General features: G+C 50.5%; 1 non-coding gene across 1 annotated transcript; it reads right to left on the bottom strand.

The window, feature by feature from the left end:
• Nucleotides 1-17,178: 17,178 nt before the first annotated feature.
• Trnar-ccu (transfer RNA arginine (anticodon CCU)) lies at nt 17,179-17,250 on the bottom strand. The gene has a single exon. It is a non-coding gene; the product is annotated as a tRNA-Arg (tRNA).
• Nucleotides 17,251-18,837: the final 1,587 nt, after the last annotated feature.

The raw sequence follows: 18,837 nt of genomic DNA, 5'->3' as shown, positions 1-18,837 counted from the left end.
TGTATATCAAACTAGCGAAACGGCCGCCAGCGCACCATGAGCGTAGCATGTAAATCATGCTGTACATGACATGCGTGTCATGATTTTCATGTTATGACTTGTCATTTATGTTCGTCATACAGTCATGTTACGCCATACCAATTTTGGTGCACATTCGATGAACCAAGCGACCAGGAGAGCACAAAGTCGTAGGCGGCTAGATAGATAGATAGATAGATAGATAGATAGATAGATAGATAGATAGATAGATAGATAGATTGATAGATAGATAGATAGATAGATAGATAGATAGATAGATAGATACGCTCAAAGTCGCAGAAGTTCGCTAAGAAATGCTTCGCATTTAAAAGTTATCTAGTAACCTTTGCAAAATTAACCTGTAATAAAAATGCACAAATTTACTTTTAAAATAGAAGTTACGGAAATAACCTTTAGTACCCGTTCACAATATCGAGTGTTCTCACGTAAAAATAGAGGTTACGTTGTACAGTGCACGGTATACTGTTTACAAAAAACGGCTTGCAGGAGATTTTATACGGCCACCGCTCTGCGCCTCTTCTTTCCTTCGCCCTTCTTTCTTCGACGCATTCCAGGAGGTTACACTCATCGCATGCTTGGATCAGACAGGTGTGCCACAGCAACGGAAGCGCAGCCTTCCACTCTTTCGCACTTCGTGCTGCGCGTGCCTCGTGTTTTTCCGCGCTTCCTTGTGCGGTTTTAATGCACCGTATATACACGTACGCTAAGAAATGCGAACCCTTGCGGAAGGTGTCACATGGAAGGTCCTTCTCGGAAAACACGCGATGGCGGATTGTAATAATTCAAGTGCATGACTGCTTATAGAACGTGACAATTGCGGTGACCGAGGCCAAACGCGTCGCCTTCGCTCATTAGAAGAGGCAGCTAACAAAACATTCGCATATTCGAAGCGACTTAGAGTTAGCATGCACTACAGTAATGATGAACCGCGATTATATTAAAATGTGGTTGACCCGTCAATAACAATGAAGACCAGAGATTTTATAACAGTATCATGATATACGTGTCAGGCCATCCTCTCTTGGTCGAACTTCTTTTTAAGCACGGGTTGACGTGATTATAACACTTCAATTATTCTTCTGCTGCTCGTGCACTTTCATAGACTGTGTGATTCGTGCTTATCAAACTATGTGTTATCTGATAATAAACACTAGCCGTCTACTTGTTACAGGGCTATTTGCGATTTTGTTCACCTTAAAATGTGGGATCAGCAATGGAAGCGTGGATACTAACAAAATGTGAGGTTGACAAAGTAGGGAAGTTGCTGAAGGCGGTAAAGAAGTGCGCGGAGAATTAACACTGCTCCTCACGGCGTAGAGTATATTCAAAATTGATGTACAAGCCGCTCGCCATACGCCACGTTAAGTCAGTTTTACGTACTTCTCGCAAAACCGAAAGAAATGTCTGAAATCGTCGCTTAATAAGTAGCTGGCTGGTACGTATGTGCATATTATATACGAATGCTGAATTATATTATCAGAAAAAGACGCAGTAAATGTAAATGTATGCATGCGCAAAAATACAATAATACCAACCGCGCATGTCAAGAGCCGCAACGCGGTTTTCTCGAGAGATGCAAATTGTAATGCTGAATCATCTACTTAATTGGATTAAGAGAGGATATTTGTCTGATACACAGGGCACAACTCATGATTAAGAATATCTTTCAATCACCTACTCTTCTTAATTATCGTTTTAGTGGCAGACCACATTTGAACGACACGATGCTTGTGAGCGAAGGTGTGACGTTATGATGCACGCAACTTTTAAGCCAACTCCAAAGGAAATTGTTTTGTGTTTTTTCTTGCGATGAGGGAAGCGTACATCTCTTGCCACGGACACCGCAACTGTCGTGCTCTAAGCAGACATGTACCAGAATTATTCCAAAGATCCAGCGTGTGCATTCAGGAACGGACAGGCCATATGACACGGCCGTGAAAATTCTGAGCACTCTGTGTACATATTTGTACGCTGCATAATAAAGCCGCAGAAAGAAGTACGAAAGCTTAGGCGTGCACAGAAAGAAACCCTAAAGGAAGAGCCACGCTTCTCTTGCTAGACGACACTTGGTTGGGCCGATCATGCGCGCAGCGAGTGGTCCGAAATGTGTCGCAGAAAGAAGATCGAAAGAAAAAATAGGCACATACCCTCTGTTAGCCGACACCTGGGTCGGTGGACCATGGGTAGAGTGGTCATACTCAGAGGAGCCCCCTGCAAATAATAAGTGATTAGCGTCGTGCTTCTCCTTGAGTACACTAATGTGTGCGGCATACCATAACTGCTGGCACTTTGCACATAAGCAGGACAGATGAAACCCAGAGGGCAGCCAAAAAGAGGGGGATTGTCAGTCCTTTACTTTTGTCGCTCGGGTTGTGCGTGCTCACAAGAAATTTTCTGAAGAAAAAAAAACATGCACCATTCGAAAAGAATTCATATTTCATTGCTTTATACCTCCAAATCAGAATACGTCAAAGTTAGCGTGATAGTCATCAATGCACACAAGTTTATTGATTTATAGCTTCAGGGCCTTTTCCCAACCCAGACAATATCCCTCATACTGCCCCTATTTTGGAACGAAGCCCACGGTGTATCACTGCACCAGGGAATGTCCACAACCACCGGGCTGCCGCCCTATTCCTTCACCCTCACAATCCTCCTCGGAGACTGCGCTGACCAGCACAGAGCCGCAGGAGCAGCGTCGGCTGATCCAGCGGGCACGTGGTGTGGCGCGAGCCAATGGGGCCCTGAACTAAGGGCTCCACCCAACGAGGACGATCCTTGAGGCCTGCACAAATAAACGTTTTCGCTCTCTCTCTCTCTTGTCTAGCTGATAGAAGACCGCCTGTATTCAAAGAGTTTCTCCTTGTTTTCGCCTGTGGTTGGTACAAAGTTACAGGAGCAGGTGGTCGGGACCTGCAGTCAAACCCTCTCTTGCTGCACGCACCATCATGTTTCTTCAGTCAATATGTCTGTTGCTGATTCTGCAACCTCATTGCTGGACAGTACATCCTAAAAGGAGAGGACCGTTATTTTACACTATTCCAACGGTTACTGCCACTTTTCACGCAACTGCCGATAACATGTAATGTGAGACACATACTCCACCCCCACCCCCACCCAAAAAAAGGGTGTTACTTGACCAATACATAAGCGTTCCTCAAATCTAGTATCCTGTGCAATACATTTATCGGAAAAGAAATATCTTATTTGAAAACGCACTTTAATCCCAAATGCAATTTATTTCTGTTTAGCACAAGAGTCAGCAATACAATAATGTAAGTGACAGTTTAGGAGCAGAAACACGACAGCAAGTGATTACAAACAGAAATATTACAATTTAAATTTTTCAGTGACCATACTTGGCATTTCACGTGGAGCTTGAATGTGCTCGTACCTAATTGTTTTCCTCAAGGGGCATATTCCACTTGACAGTCCATAACCTCGGCTGCACCGAACGTAAGGCATATCGGCGTCTGGAAGTTTCCAAGCTGCCTGATAGGAGATTCTCCTAGCATGCCTTGGCCGGGATGTATGCTGTAAACAGTTCCAACGCAACACATTGAATATGGCGGGAAAAAATCATTTGTGTTGTCTACGTACCTTTAAACATTCCGGCTTTGACAGTTAAATCACATGTATACTGATTCATTTTTTCTAACCCCAATGACACGTTGCTTGCACCCTAGAACAGAACGAGAACAAAAAAAAAGTTATGTTAGTGCCAGAGGACAAATTCCTATCGCCAAAGAACTAAGGACATCGAAAGGCATACCAAGCACACTGACCATGTCCCCCTTTGGACTCCTACGTTGCACGATTGCTGGCATTCGTGCTATCTGAAAAATCGCTAAGCCACAGCGTATCGCTTATTGCGTAACATATTCTCAGCTGCCCCGTTTCGATAGCGACGCAGCTAGACGTAATCGAGTGAGGCAGAGCAAATACTTCCGGTAACAAATCTATTTTTCTGACTCGACCTAACTCTTACAGCAGCGTAAGCACGAGCATGAATTATCTGGATTTTGAATGCCGTACATTGTGATCTGTATGAGTGCAACTATGGAACGAAGATGACTTCAGCATATATTTGTGGTAAGGTTTCAAGTTAGATCAAGACGCAGAAGTCGGAAGTCTGACAGAAGCATGTCTGGTTGGGATAATACGTGGTGACGTTAGAAAACCCGAGGCACTGGCCGACTAAAGCAAAAATCACACACGCACACATAGACACACACACACACGCACACACACACACGCACGCAGGCGCGAGCACACACACACAAGCACGCGCACACACGCGAGCAAACACACACGCACCCACGCGCGAGCACACACACACAAGCACGAGCACACACACAAGCACGCGCGAGCACACACGCGAGCAAACACACATACACACACGCGCCCGCGCACACACACACACACGCACGCTCGAGCACACACGCGCGCGCGCGCACACACAGACACTCACGCGCGAGCACACACGCGAGCAAACACACACACGCGCACTCTCGCGAGCAAACACACATACAAACACGCGCACGAGCACATACGCGCGCGCGAGCAAACACACACACACACGCACGCGCGAGCACACACGCGAGCAAACACGCATACACACGCGCGCACACACACACACACGCACGCGCGAGCACACACGCACACAAGCACACACGCGCGCGCGCGCGCACACACACAGACACTCACGCGCGAGCACACACGCGAGCACACACACACACGCGCGCACGAGCACTCTCGCGAGCAAACACACATACACACACACGCGCCCGAGCACACACACACACGCGCGCGAGCAAACACACACATACGCTCGCGCGAGCACACACACACATGCACGCGCGAGCACACACGCGAGCAAACACACACACACACACACGCGCGCGAACATACACACACACACACGCACGCGCGAGCACACACGCACGCTCGAGCACACACACACACAAGCACACACGCGCGCGCGCGCACACACACAGACACTCACGCGCGAGCACACACGCGAGCACACACACACACACGCGCACGAGCACTCTCGCGAGCAAACACACATACACACACACGCGCCCGAGCACACATGCACGCGCGAGCAAACACACACACGCGCGCGAGCACACACACACACGCGCGCGAGCACACACACACACATGCACGCGCGAGCACACACGCGAGCAAACACACACACACGCGCGCGAACACACACACACACACACACACGCACGCGCGAGCACACACGCACGCTCGAGCACACACACACACAAGCACACACGCGCGCGCGCGCGCGCACACACACTCACGCGCGAGCACACACGCGAGCACACCCACACACACGCGCACGAGCACTCTCGCGAGCAAACACACATACACACACACGCGCCCGAGCACACATGCACGCGCGAGCAAACACACACACGCGCGCGAGCACACACACACACGCGCGCGAGCAAACACACACACACGCTCGCGCGAGCACACACACACGCGCACGCGCGAGCCACACGCGAGCAAACACACACACACACACGCGCGAGCACACACAGACACACACACGCGCGCGCACACACACACACAGACGAGCACGCACACGCGCGAGCACACACACACGAGCACACTCGCGAGCAAACACACATACACACACACACATGAGCGCACACACACACACACAAGGACGCGTCGGCTCCCACAGGGAGCCTTGTTCACAAGTAAAATGGAAACATGTGTCCGAGCAGTTCGCTTTAAGTACGCTTGAATATATCACGCGGGCAGCGCGCATATAGGGAACCCAAGCTCAAGTTTGCGGCAGTTTGCGGCGCGACGACAGCGCCGCGCCAGCAGCGCCGCGGCTCTGTCGGAAAGCTCTGGAACTTGGCGCGGCTGACTCAGCCCCTTTCACGGTAGCGGTAGCGCACGTGTGCACGCGTTCTTCTGTCGGTGCGGATAACTGGGGGGACGTCAGCTCGGCACGTTGAACCGAGATGCTTGCTGTGCGAAGGTGCGCATTTCCGCGATGGCAGAAGCGATCCCACGGAAGTGGACGCGAGGTCGAAGTATCGCTCCGTCGTGCTATAGTGCCTAGAATGTAGTCGTGCTGTAGCGCAGCGGCGCCATGTATGTCGTTTAAAGGGAAATAAAGAAAAGCCTGCGCTAAGGTCCGACAGGGGGAGACACGCTAGAAAACGACCCTCCCACTTGTCCCTCCCCGAGTAGAGCCAAATCGCCAAGTAAGGAAATGTTGGTAGAACCGGATGTCCCCTTGCAGCGTCGTTGACCTCGAGGCGCATGGGATAAAAGGCGGCCACCGGGAACGAAGGAGGACAGAACCCCCCGGAGCGTTGGGAGCGTGTAGACCTTGTACTTCACTCCCCTAGCTTGCCGTGAACCGTCGGAGTTGGCGTATGGGCACTGGCTGCCAGACGAGCCCTCACTGACCCGATGGTTCTCGGTTGAGTTCGCGTAGGTTCCCCACGCTAGGACCGACGGACTTGCGTACGGGCACTGGTTCGCCAGATGAGTCCTCGCTTTTCCGAAGGGCCAGCAACCCCCGTTAACTAATGCGCGGCGGCGCACTGTTGCCTTAGCCTCCCCGGTCGGACCTAAAGCAGTCGGGTCCCACCCAGAGCAACCCCGTCTCCTCTGAGTTACTCGTCCCCCTCGTCGCAGCTGAGTGTGCTTTTCGCAGTCGCGACAAAGTGGTGGAGGTGCGGGGTACACAGATTCAGCATGCATAACGAAAAAAAAACACGGAACTTGCAACGGCGCGACCGCAGGAAACGAGCCAAAGCGCAAACTAGTTCAGCGCTCATTGACCCCAACGAGAAATGGCAGAACACCGAGTAGGAACACGAGCCGAGGTCCCTTAATGAGAGGTTCGACGAGATATTCCGAATTGCAGCCGGGACCACCACAAAAAAGACCTCACAGTAGAACCAGGCTACATTTATGGTCAAAGGTTATAGCGAACGTATTCTGCGGAATCGTGTGGTGAAAATCGCCATCATGGAAGGGGCCGATAACGATCAGCAGCAAGGCAGGCTTGCTGCCCCCGCGCTTCTCCGCGAAAGCCGACGAGGACTTAGAGGACTGGGTGCGCCTATACGAGCGGTACGCGACGGCGGTGGGATGGTCGGACGAACAAAGGGCAAACAATCTGATTTTCGCCTTTAACGACGAGGCCCGCCGATGATATAGTGCCATGTTGCGCGAAGACCGTACGCGCCAGCCCGAAACTTGGGATCAGTGGAAACAGGCCCTTCGCGATAGCTTTGCCGGAGAGGACGTCAGGGACTGGGCCTTTATTTAACTGCACGAGAGACGGCAGCAGCCCGGTGAAACCCCACGAGAGTACGTGTCAAGCATACTACAGCTTTGCGCGCGAGCCAGTACCACCATGACAGACTCCGAAAAAGTACGCTCCTTGTTGCGGGGCCTGCGGCCGGAGATGATGGAAAGGGTAGCCATATCGAACCCAAAGACGCCGGCCGAGTTCTTACAGCAATTGCAACGTTTGACGCACGTAGGGGCCATGGCCCAACACGCTATGGCGGCCATGCGGCTTTGCAGCAGCCTCACCATTCTTACCAGATGCCCGCAATAGTACAAGGGGCGCAACATTAGAGCACAACTGGCAAATGCCTCCCAGGCATGAGGAATCGGCCGCACGAGTCGTAGCAGCCGGAATGTTTGACGCTCTACAGGAAAGCGTGAAAGCCCTAACAAGTGCCGTCGAACAGCTCGCTCAACCCGTGCCACGCAGGTTCCCGAGACGACAATCACGAAATCAGGCGGGGCAAGTCCTGTGCTACCGATGTGGGCGATGGGGACATATAATGCGACAGTGCGAAACACCGTTAGGGCCCACAGTAGACCAAGGCGCCCAGCCATCGGGAAACTAGGATGGCGGAGTCCTCGAGTTCCCCCCGTTCCAAAAAAAGAGAACTCCGCAGAGGAGGCAGGCTATGCATCTCATCTTGTCACTCTCCCAGTGTCAGTGGGGAATCGAAAGACCACAATGATAGTGGACACAGGCGCATCTGTAAACATCGTGTCGCAAAGCTTCGTGTCCAGTATAGGTGCTGAAATAAAAAGGACTGCAGCAATGCTCAGAAACGTAAACGGAAAACTTGTCAGCGCCGCAGGCGAAGTTGCTCTTGACATACGCATCGGGCCCGTCGAGCTGCGAGAGTCCTTCCTGGTACTGGATACACTGCCTTACGACCTACTGGGCGGAATACCCCTGTGCGCAAACTCAGAAATGATAATCAGCTTCCCAAAGCAAACAGTCACGCTACAGGGCCACAACATGAAACTTCGGTTAGATGACATCAAAACGGAGAGCGGTAACCCGGAAGTCTTTTACTGCCAAGAACATACACAGATTCCACCTTCCACAGAGGTCATACTTCCGGTCACCATCGAAAAAAACGGGGCATACTTTGTAGAGCCCTTAAGTCGTGCGCCAAATCGACCTCATCCCAGTGTAGCCCGTGCTCTAATTGATGTCCAGAATAACACGACTCATGTCCGCATCGCCAACCCAGGATCGACACCCTTAACCATTGCCAAAGGAACAGCACTCGGGAGGACAACGCCTCTCCTGAACGTGGAGATCTGCGTTAGGCCCCCGACTCACCCTGGGTCCGGAATAAGTGAAGTCCAGTATGGCACCCAACTAGGTGGAAGCCTGCGTCAGGAATTCCTCTCTCTGTTGAAAGAATATGAACACCTCTTCGCCAACCATGGCTCAAGCCTCGGGCATACAGATGTAGTCGAGCATGAGATCAACACGGGCGACGCAAAACCTGTTCGATAGAATCCCTATCGCAACTCTGTAACGGAAAGACAAAGAATCCAGGACCAGGTGGCGGAAATGTTGGAAAAAGGAGTTATAAGGGAATCCAGCAGTCCTTGGTCGTCCCCGGTTGTACTCGTTCGCAAACGAGATGGTGCATGGCGGTTTTGCGTAGACTATAGGAGACTAAATGCAGTCACTAAGAAGGACGTACATCCACTGCCTCGGGTAGACGACGTTGTGGACAGATTACAAGGCTCCCATTTCTTCACAACGCTGGACATGGCGTCTGGGTACTGGCAAATCCCAATTCAGGAGGCTGATAAAGAAAAAACCGCCTTTTCTACGGGGCAGGGGCTGCACGAGTTTAACGTCGTCCCATTTGGTCTTTCCAACGCTCCTGCGACGTTCCAGTGCATGATTAATAAAATGCTAGCATGCCAGCTCTGGAAAGTCTGCCTCGCGTACCTGGATGACATATTAGTCTTCTCTAAGACCGCGGATGAGCACTTACGGGACCTCAGAAACGTTCTCGGCGCACTTGATTCAGCAGGCCTTCGCCTCCAGCCAAAGAAGTGCCACATCGCGGCCAGCAGTATTAAGTACCTGGGTCACATAATCGATGGATGGACGGCAACACCCGACCCCAACAACATCAGCGCGATCGAGCAAGCAATGACACCAAAAAATGTGAAGCAAGTGCGAAGTTTTTTGCGCATCTGTAACTATTACAGACGCTTCGTAAAAGATTTTGCTCGTATCTCGCGGCCACTCACCGAACTCACTAAAACAGGTATAACAAGGGAATGGGGAGCCGACTGCCAAAATGCTTTCGATAAGCTCAAGCAGAGTCTAACCAGTTCACCGGTTCTACGGCTCTTTTACCCAGGGTTACCGGTTGAGGTCCATACGGACGCCTGTGGGTATGGGATCGGCGCAGTCCTTGTACAGAAAAACGGTACGGAAGAGTATGTGGTCAGTTACGCTAGCCGGCACCTAAATAAGGCCGAGAGAAACTACAGCACCACCGAGCAGGAATGCCTTGCAGTGATATTTGCGGTCAGGCAATTCCGACCGTATCTGTTTGGGATCCCCTTCACTGTCATTACCGGTCAGGCAAGCGTGACATGGCTCATGACAACCAAAATCCCAAGCGGACGGCTCACGCGATGGAGCTTACTTCAGGAGTTCGACATCAGCCTCAAACATCGACCAGGTATCAGAAACTCGAACGCAGACGCTCTTTCGCGCCTTCCACATGACTTGTTCCTAGGGCATAACCTTGTTATTGCTATGTTCTTATTTATCATAAACATGTATGCGTTTTTTTTGTTTTTTTTTGTTTTTTACACCCTTGAAATACTTATATGCATGGTTCATCTATTACTTTTTCCTTGGTGTTGTCGCTGTTATGGTTACCTTGTACTGCGGATTTTCCCTTTTTATTTTTTCCTGATATGAAGTCCACCTTATTTTGTATGCCCTCTCCTGTATAGGCCTGAAAAGGCCCACAGTATTGAATAAATAAATAAATAAATAAATAAATAAATAAATAAATAAATAAATAAATAAATAAATAAATAAATAAATAAATAAATAAATAAACAAGTGATGCCAGCCCTTCTTGTGAAGATATGCCGCTGCTCCTTGCAGACGACCAGAGGGAAAGGACAATTAAATTTCAAGAAGAGGACCGCTTCTTAAGGCCAATTATCGAGCACCTGAGGAACCCAGAAAGGCCCGTGCAGAGAAAAATCCGCCGGTCAGCTAGAGCCTTCAGCCTGCAGGACGGAGTGTTACTAAGAAGAGCGAAGGGTTTTGAGGAAGACCGACTGGCCTTAGCAGTACCTAAGCCACTTCGCCGCGAAATATTGGTTTCCTGTCACGACGACATTACAGCCGGACATCTGGGCATGACCCTCAACAAAATCAGCCAAGGCTACTTCTGGCCAAAAATGTTCGCCGAGATAACAAAATACGTACGATCTTGCCCAGATTGCCAAACGCGTAAGACCCCACCGACCAAACCATCCGGCCTTCTGCAACCAATACCGCCCGCTAGTCGCCCTTTTCAGCGGCTCGGGATGGACTTCTTGGGTCCTTTAACACAGTCCTCAGAAGGAAATCGACATGTGATAGTGCTGATCGATTATCACACCAAGTGGGCGGAAACTGTGGCCGTTCCGGAAGCAACAGCTGCACACGCTGCAAAGGCATTCTTGGAAGCAATAGCCCTTCGGCATGGAGCGCCGGAGCAAGTAATCACAGACCGAGGACAACACTTTCTGGCTGATATGATGGAACAGCTGTTCCGTATCACTCACACGACCCACACACGTACAACAGCATATCATCCTCAAACAAACGGCCTTTGCGAGCGCTTCAACCGGACGCTAGCCGAGATGATTAGCCAATATGTCTCATCAGACCACCGCGACTGGGATCAATTTCTCCCCTTCGTGACGTTCGCCTATAACTCATCCGTACATGAGACAACTGGTTACTCCCCCTTCTTCCTGCTACATGGACACGAGCCAACACTGCCGATCGATGCGGCACTGAATTATCCCCTGGAGAGGCAATGGGTTCAATGAATGAGGAAACAAGGCGCCGGTGGAGGGATGCTAGAGAGTTGGTGCTTGAGCGAGAACGAAGAGCACAGGAGGTGAACAAGCTGCGGTACGATAAAACACACCGCACACAAACCCTGACTGCTGGCGACCTCGTATACGTACGTATGCCTGCATCCAAGCGAGGCCACACATCGAAATTTCTACGTCCTTACCATGGACCCTTTCGCCTCGTGAGACAAACAGCAGAAAACGATTGGGAGCTAGAGAGTCGCCGTGGACGTCGTGACATTGTCAATGTCAACCGGATCAAACCCTACGTCGAGCGTGAAGACGACTCAGAAGCCGACTCAGAACACAATCCCGATGAGCTCACCACCACCGGTACAGCTGATGCAACGAAAACGTGCCCAGAAGTGACTGCACAGCACAATGAACCGCCATCTGATAGCGACGGCGAAGAATTCTTCGATGCATCGGACACTGTGCCAGGTGACCAGGCTTCGACTACAGGGAGGAACAATCGTCGTATAGTGCCTCCGCGGCGAGACGACTTTGTGTACTATTAGTCGACGAGTGTGCGCGTGTGAAGTGGTGTACGTGTGTGTGTCGCGGAGAGGAACGCAGCAGGACAAAATCTGCACAAACGAACCGCAAAGACGTTGCGTGAACGCGTCCAAGAGAACCACGAAGTGCCGCATGTGTGTGTGTGTGTGTGTGTGTGTGTGTGTGTGTGTGTGTGTGTGTGTGTGTGTGTGTGTGTGTGGTGTGTGTGTGTGTGTGTGTGTGTGTGTGTGTGTGTGTGTGTGTGTGTGTGTGTGTGTGTGTGTGTGTGTGTGTGTGTGTACAGGTGATCTGTTTGGAGTGTGCGTGCGCGTGCTCCAATAAGGACTACGACAGATCACCCTAAGAAGTCCACGGCTGATTGCACGCGACTATGACAGTTCCACCGGACATAGGCTGTTCAGGCTAGTGGACTTAGCACAGAAGCAATCATGTGTGCTTCGACGGAACATTGCTGTGTGTGGCATGCCTGTACTTGCCTGCATGTATAGTATAGTCGCATGTGAGTGAGGACACTCACCAATCTTTTGTACCGGGAAGGAATGTAGCGCAGCGGCGCCATCTATGTCGTTTAAAGGGAAATAAAGAAAAGCCTGCGCTAAGGTCCGACAGGGGGAGACACGCTAGAAAACGACCCTCCCACTTGTCCCTCCCCGAGTAGAGCCAAATCGCCAAATAAGGAAATGTTGGTAGAACCGGATGTCCCCTTGCAGCGTCGTTGACCTCGAGGCGCATGGGATAAAAGGCGGCCACCGGGAACGAAGAAGGACAGAACCCCCTGGACATTGGGAGCGTGTAGACCTTGTCCTTCACTCCCCTAGCTTGCCGTAAACCGTCGGAGTTGGCGTATGGGCACTGGCTGCCAGACGAGCCCTCACTGACCCGATGGTTCTCGGTTGAGTTCGCGTAGGTTCCCCACGCTCGGACCGACGGACTTGCGTACGGGCACTGGTTCGCCAGATGAGTCCTCGCTTTTCCGAAGGGCCAGCAACCCCCGTTAACCCATGCGCGGCGGCGCACTGTTGCCTTAGCCTCTCCGGTCGGACCTAAAGCAGTCGGGTCCCACCCAGAGCAACCCCGTCTCCTCTGAGTTACTCGTCCCCCTCGTCGCAACTGAGTGTGCTTTTCGTAGTCGCGACAGTGCGCTGCCACAACAGTGCAGACAACACCAAGGCACGCGATTCACGTGTGAAACTGTATCGATTCCCGGGCGTGTCGCACGTGAAATAAAGGCGGCAAGCGTGGATAGCTGACAGCGCTGTCCCGCCTTCTATTTTGGCTGTCTGAGTTCATTGCTTTCGTTCGTTTCGACTACCTGAATCGGTAAGTAACGCGGCGCATGCACGCAGCGACTACAGCAATGATTACTCGCTGTCTTCTCGCATTGTGAAATTTCAGTTGCGGTTGTAGGTGAAACCACTTTGTGTTTTGATTCCCCGTGTTCGTGAGACCTACCCGTCGTTGTTGAACGTTCACACTCACGTTATACCGTTAGCGTTGCGCGGTTGGTTGAATTCAACTGAACTCGGCACATTGTCAGAAGTTCGGCGCCTGCAATTCACGCGTCGGGAAGGCTGCTTTATCACGCCGGAACGGACGTCTTTGCATTTTCAGCAAGCTTTGACATCGTTCTGCAGCTTTGCTTTCTTTTTGTCACTTTATTAGGATGATATATATTTAAGCCGCTAAATATAACTGGTACTTAATACATGCTTTGCAATTGCAACCTTGAAGTAACCAACATCTGACTGTGCGAATTTCTAGCCGCGTTCGCGCAGCAGGTTTTACACGCCTGTCAAGTCGATATCATAAAAATAGACTGCAAGCATGACGCGAGAGTCGAAAAAACGAGGCGAGCAGTTCATCTTGCTTCACAGTGGTTAAAGCTCAGCTAGCTGCCTCACGTCTTAATCGGCGGGTGATTCTCCAGTGGCACGGAGGACTTGACTCTAACCTTCTCAGGAAACAGTGCCATGGCCGTATAATTTCTTTTTTTCGCAAGCCGCAAACGTTTGTTCACGAAAGTACACGGCTGCTACTGTAAGCATGCCATATCAAAACAACAATCATATGATTTGTAGTCCACACCGCAGAACATCGATAGCGTGTACGGCTTCATTTCGGAGTGCATGTCGACCATTATTCATCTTTAACATGACAGAATGAGACTTACCTGAAGGTATAGTCCTAAACGGTGTAATCGCGACTTGGGAAATGCATTTCGCTTTGAGTCGGGCGCCGTTGTCGTCGATCGACTGCTCTTCACCATTAACGTGATTGACGAGCCTTTCTCCTTTTATCAAGTTCGCTTTTCGGAAGTGCTTGTCCAGCTGTGAGATCTTTTTGAACCCGCGCTGCAGGCGGTACATTTTGAGGCGCCGCGAGAGCTCTGCACGTGCACAGAAGCGAGCGGCAACGCGGTCGAGAGAAGGGAAAACGCGCGCTGCTGACACCCCAGTTTCTATCTTTCTGCCAGAGATGGCGCTGCCTGTCAAGAGCAGCAGCGCCGCTTAGCGTTGCTTGGGAAGCCTATAGGCTTCCCAAGCAACGCTTAGCGGCGCTGCTGGATGGATGGATGGATGGATGCTATGAGCGTCCCCTTTATAACGGGGCGGTGACAAGTGTGCCACCAGGCTCGAAAAAAAAAAAGAAAACCTTTACTCTTGACAGGCAGCGCCATCTCTGGCAGGAAAAGAGAAACTGGGGTGTTAGCAGCGCGCGTTTTCCCTTCTTCCCACCGCGTGCAGAGCTCTCGCGGTGCACTGTGCCGCCTCACAATGTACTGCTTGCAGTGCGGCTTCAAAAGGATTTTCAAGCTTGACTGGCACTTCCGAAAAGCGAACTTGATAAAATGAGAAAGGCTCGTCAATCACGTTAACGGTGAAGAGCAGACGATCGATAACAACGACGCAAAACTCAAAGCGAAATGCATTTCCCAAGTCGCGATTACACCGTGTAGGACGTATACCTCGAGGTAAGTCTCATTTTGTCATGTTAAAGATGAATAATGGTCCACATGCACTCCGAAATGAAGCCGTACACGCTATCGATGTTCTGCGGCGTGGACTACGAATCATATGTTTGTTGTTTTGATATGGCACGCTTACAGTAGCAGTCGTGTACTTTCGTGAACAAACGTTTGCGGCGTGCGAAAAAAAGATTATACGGCCATGGCACCGCTTCCTGAGAAGGTTAGAGTCAAGTCCTCCGCGGCGCTGGAGAATCACCCGCCGATTAAGACGCGAGGCAGCTAGCTGAGCTTTAACCACTGTGAAGCAAGATGAACTGCTCGCCTCGTTTTTTCGGCTCTCGCATCATGCTTGCAGTCTCTTTTTATGATATCGACTTGACAGGCGTATAAAACCTGCTGCGTGAACGCGGCTAGAAAATCGCACAAAGTCAGAAGGTGGTTACTTCCAGGTTGCAATTGCAAAGCATGTATTAAGTGCCAGTTATATTCAGCGGCTTAAATATATATCACCCTAATAAAGTGACAAAAACAAAGCAAACCTGCAGAACGATGTCAAAGCTTGCTGCAGATGCACAGACGTCCGTTCCGGCGTGATAAAGCAGCCTTCCCGACGCGTGAAATGCAGGCGCCGAACTTCTGACGATGTGCCGAGTTCAGTTGAATTCAACCAACCGCGCAATGCTAACGGTATAACGCGAATGTGAACGTTCAACAACGACTGGTAGGTCTCACGAACACGGGGAATCAAAACACAAATTTGCTTCACCTACAACCGTAACTGGACTTTAACAATACGAGAAGACAGCGAGTAATCGTTAAAGTAGTCGCTGCGTGCATGCGCCGCGTTACTTACCGATTCAGGTAGTCGGAACGAACGAAAGCGATGAACTCCGACAGCCAAAATAGAAGGAGAGACAGCGCTGTCAGCTATCCACGCTTGCCGCCTAGTTTAACACGTGAATCGCGTGCCTTGGTGTTGTCTGCACTGTTGTGGCTGGCCGCTAAACCGCAATACTTCGGACCATGCTTGCGCTTCCGCGGGGTCGCTTCTGCCATCGCTGAAATGCGCAGCTTCGCACAGCAAGCCTCTCGGTTCAACGTACTACCCAGCTGAAGGCCTCCCAGTTACCCGCACCGAGAGAAGAACGCGTGCGCACGTGCGCTACCGCTACCGTGAAAGGGGCTGAGTCGGCCGCGCCGAAGGTTCAGAGCTTTCCGACAGAGCCGCAGCGCGGCTGGCGCGGCGCTGTCGTCGCGCCGCAAACTTCAGCTTGGGTTCCCTATACTGAAGGTAGATTGCCATCGCTCGTGTTGAGAGTGCGCGGAGTCGTCGGTATCAAGAGCGACTCGAGATCAAGACGTCGTGACAGTAATTTTTCATTAGCATGGGCACGCCCCTTCCCCCAGTCGATTGCGTGTCCCCTGAAACGTGCTCAGCCAAAGCACTGGATTTACCAATTCATTTTTTCACGTCATAAACGTCCTTTTGTGTGTGTGTATTAAATGTTTACATCGGTAGGCGCAGTGCCTCGAGTTTCCTACATTCAGCAACACACGGAAGGATGCTGTGATTTCCTTTAAGACACTTAAAAGCACTATTAACGCCATTTTCATTGTCTTTCGTGTACTTGAACTTTCCATTCATTTCAGTAGCGCAAAAAAAATTAAAGACACAGACACAAGAGCGGACACGTATACAGGACCGGCGCTAGACATCAACCGACTTTACTGCAAGGATATAAATGTGAAGAAAGAAAAGTGGACGAAAAGATAACTTGCCGCCGGCAGGGACCGAACCTGCGACCTTCGAATAACGCGTCCGATGCTCTACCACTGAGCTACGGTGGCGGTCATCCTCCCGTCCACTTTATGGGGTATATATGTGCGCATTTAAACCTCGGAGTGTTAGTCAGCGCCAGTCGCTGCCATGGCGGGGAGAGTGGAACACTCATTTTATGCCTGTTGGCGTCACGTAGCACGTGATCTTTTTAAGAGCTCGCAGTTGACCAATAATCCCTCGCATACTACCTGAACGCATCATGTCTGCCAGGACGAGACCCTCGCTATCAATGGAGGAAAGGGATGACTCTTAAGGGCTTGTTTTTTCTTTGTTAGACACAATATTAATGAGAACTAACACACAATAACGCCGAGGAAAGTATAAGGCGTGTTATTTGTAGTATTTAGAATATAAATGTGAAGAAAGAAAAGTGGACGAAACGATAACTTGCCGCCGGCAGGGACCGAACCTGCGACCTTCGAATAAGGCGTCCGATGCTCTACCACAGAGCTACGGCGGCGGTCATGCTCCCGTCCACTTTGTGGGGTATATATGTGCGCATTTAAACCTCGGAGTGTTAGTCAGCGCCAGTCGCTGCCATGGCGGAGAGTGTGGAAATCTCATTTTTATGCCTGTTGGCGTCACGTAGCACGTGATCGTTTTAAGAGCTGGCAGTTGACCAATAATCCCTTAATTAATATTGTGTCTAACAAAGAAAAACGAGCCGTTAAGAGTCATCCCTTCCTTTATTCATAGCGAGGGTCTCGTCCTGGCAGATATGATGCGTTCAGGTAGTATGCGAGGGATTATTGTCAACTGCCAGCTCTTAAAAAGATCACGTGCTACGTGACGCCAACAGGCATAAAAATGAGTGTTCCACACTCCCGGCCATGGCAGCGACTGGCGCTGACTAACACTCCGAGGTTTAAATGCGCACATATATACCCCATAAAGTGGACGGGATGATGACCGCCGCCGTAGCTCAGTGATAGAGCATCGGACGCGTTATTCGAAGGTCGCAGGTTCGTTCCCTGCCGGCGGCAAGTTATCTTTTCGTCCACTTTTCTTTCTTCACATTTATATTCTAAATACTACAGATAATACCCCTTATACTTTCCTCAGCGTTATTGTCTGTTAGTTCTCATTAATATTGTGTCTAACAAAGAAAAACGAGCCCTTAAGAGTCACCCTTTCCTTCATTTACTGAAAGGAAACACACAAGAACCCGTTGCACAGGCGCGCACGCGCTACATCACTCTGCGAGGGCTTTTTTTATGTGTATTTCATTTTCTTTCCGCTACCGAAATGAATGCCACTGATCACAACGGACTAGCCCGCATTACCGCCTTAAACCTTCACCCGTCCACTTAAGACTACCGCAGCAAAAACGTTGCACATAGACGCCGCGAAATATCACGTATCGCTGACAAGGACATGACAAACTGCCCAGACTGCCATGGACAGGAGCGAGTCACTGGGCACGCAGAGCTCGTCTGGACAAAGCTGATATGGGCCACTTTGTTTATGCCGCCTACAGTATTTCACACCGTGATTGCAGCCTTCATCGAGCGTGTTGAAGGTACCAAGACGGCGACAGCAAAAAGGGTTAAACTTCTTTCCTCCATTTCTTCTCGCACAAGCGTGTATGATTACAAATGATCTTGGATGTTTGATAATATACGCCCAAACACCCATCTTGTAAAGTCAAATTGCCAATAACAATGCATTACATAAAAGCATGACACTATTTATTTTTCTGACACGACCCATCTCGTACAGAAGCGTAAGCATGAGCATGAATTCAGGTAAACACGCGACATAAGCGCATATACACAAGCAAATAACGTACTGAAGAGAGAATATTGCTTACCTGCAGATCACATTTACTACTGTCTTCGGTCAACGTAACAACGGATGCTACCCGCTCGACAATTGCCAGTGGGGCTCTTCGATTTTCCACTTCTGGCTACCCGCGGGCTGCCAGAGCCAGCCAGAGCGCGCTCGTTTTAAACGCGATAGCGTTAGAGAGCTCGTGTCCGCAGAAATTCCGTTGTCGGTGTCGGCACCGTTGGTTGTGAGCGAAAAATCGACCGTGAGCGAAAAATCG

Source organism: Rhipicephalus sanguineus, chromosome 6 (assembly GCF_013339695.2).
Source record: "Rhipicephalus sanguineus isolate Rsan-2018 chromosome 6, BIME_Rsan_1.4, whole genome shotgun sequence".
Classification (NCBI taxonomy): Eukaryota; Metazoa; Arthropoda; class Arachnida; order Ixodida; family Ixodidae; genus Rhipicephalus; species Rhipicephalus sanguineus.
Note: the sequence above shows the minus strand (reverse complement) of the source record. Positions and strands in the feature narration are given on the sequence as shown.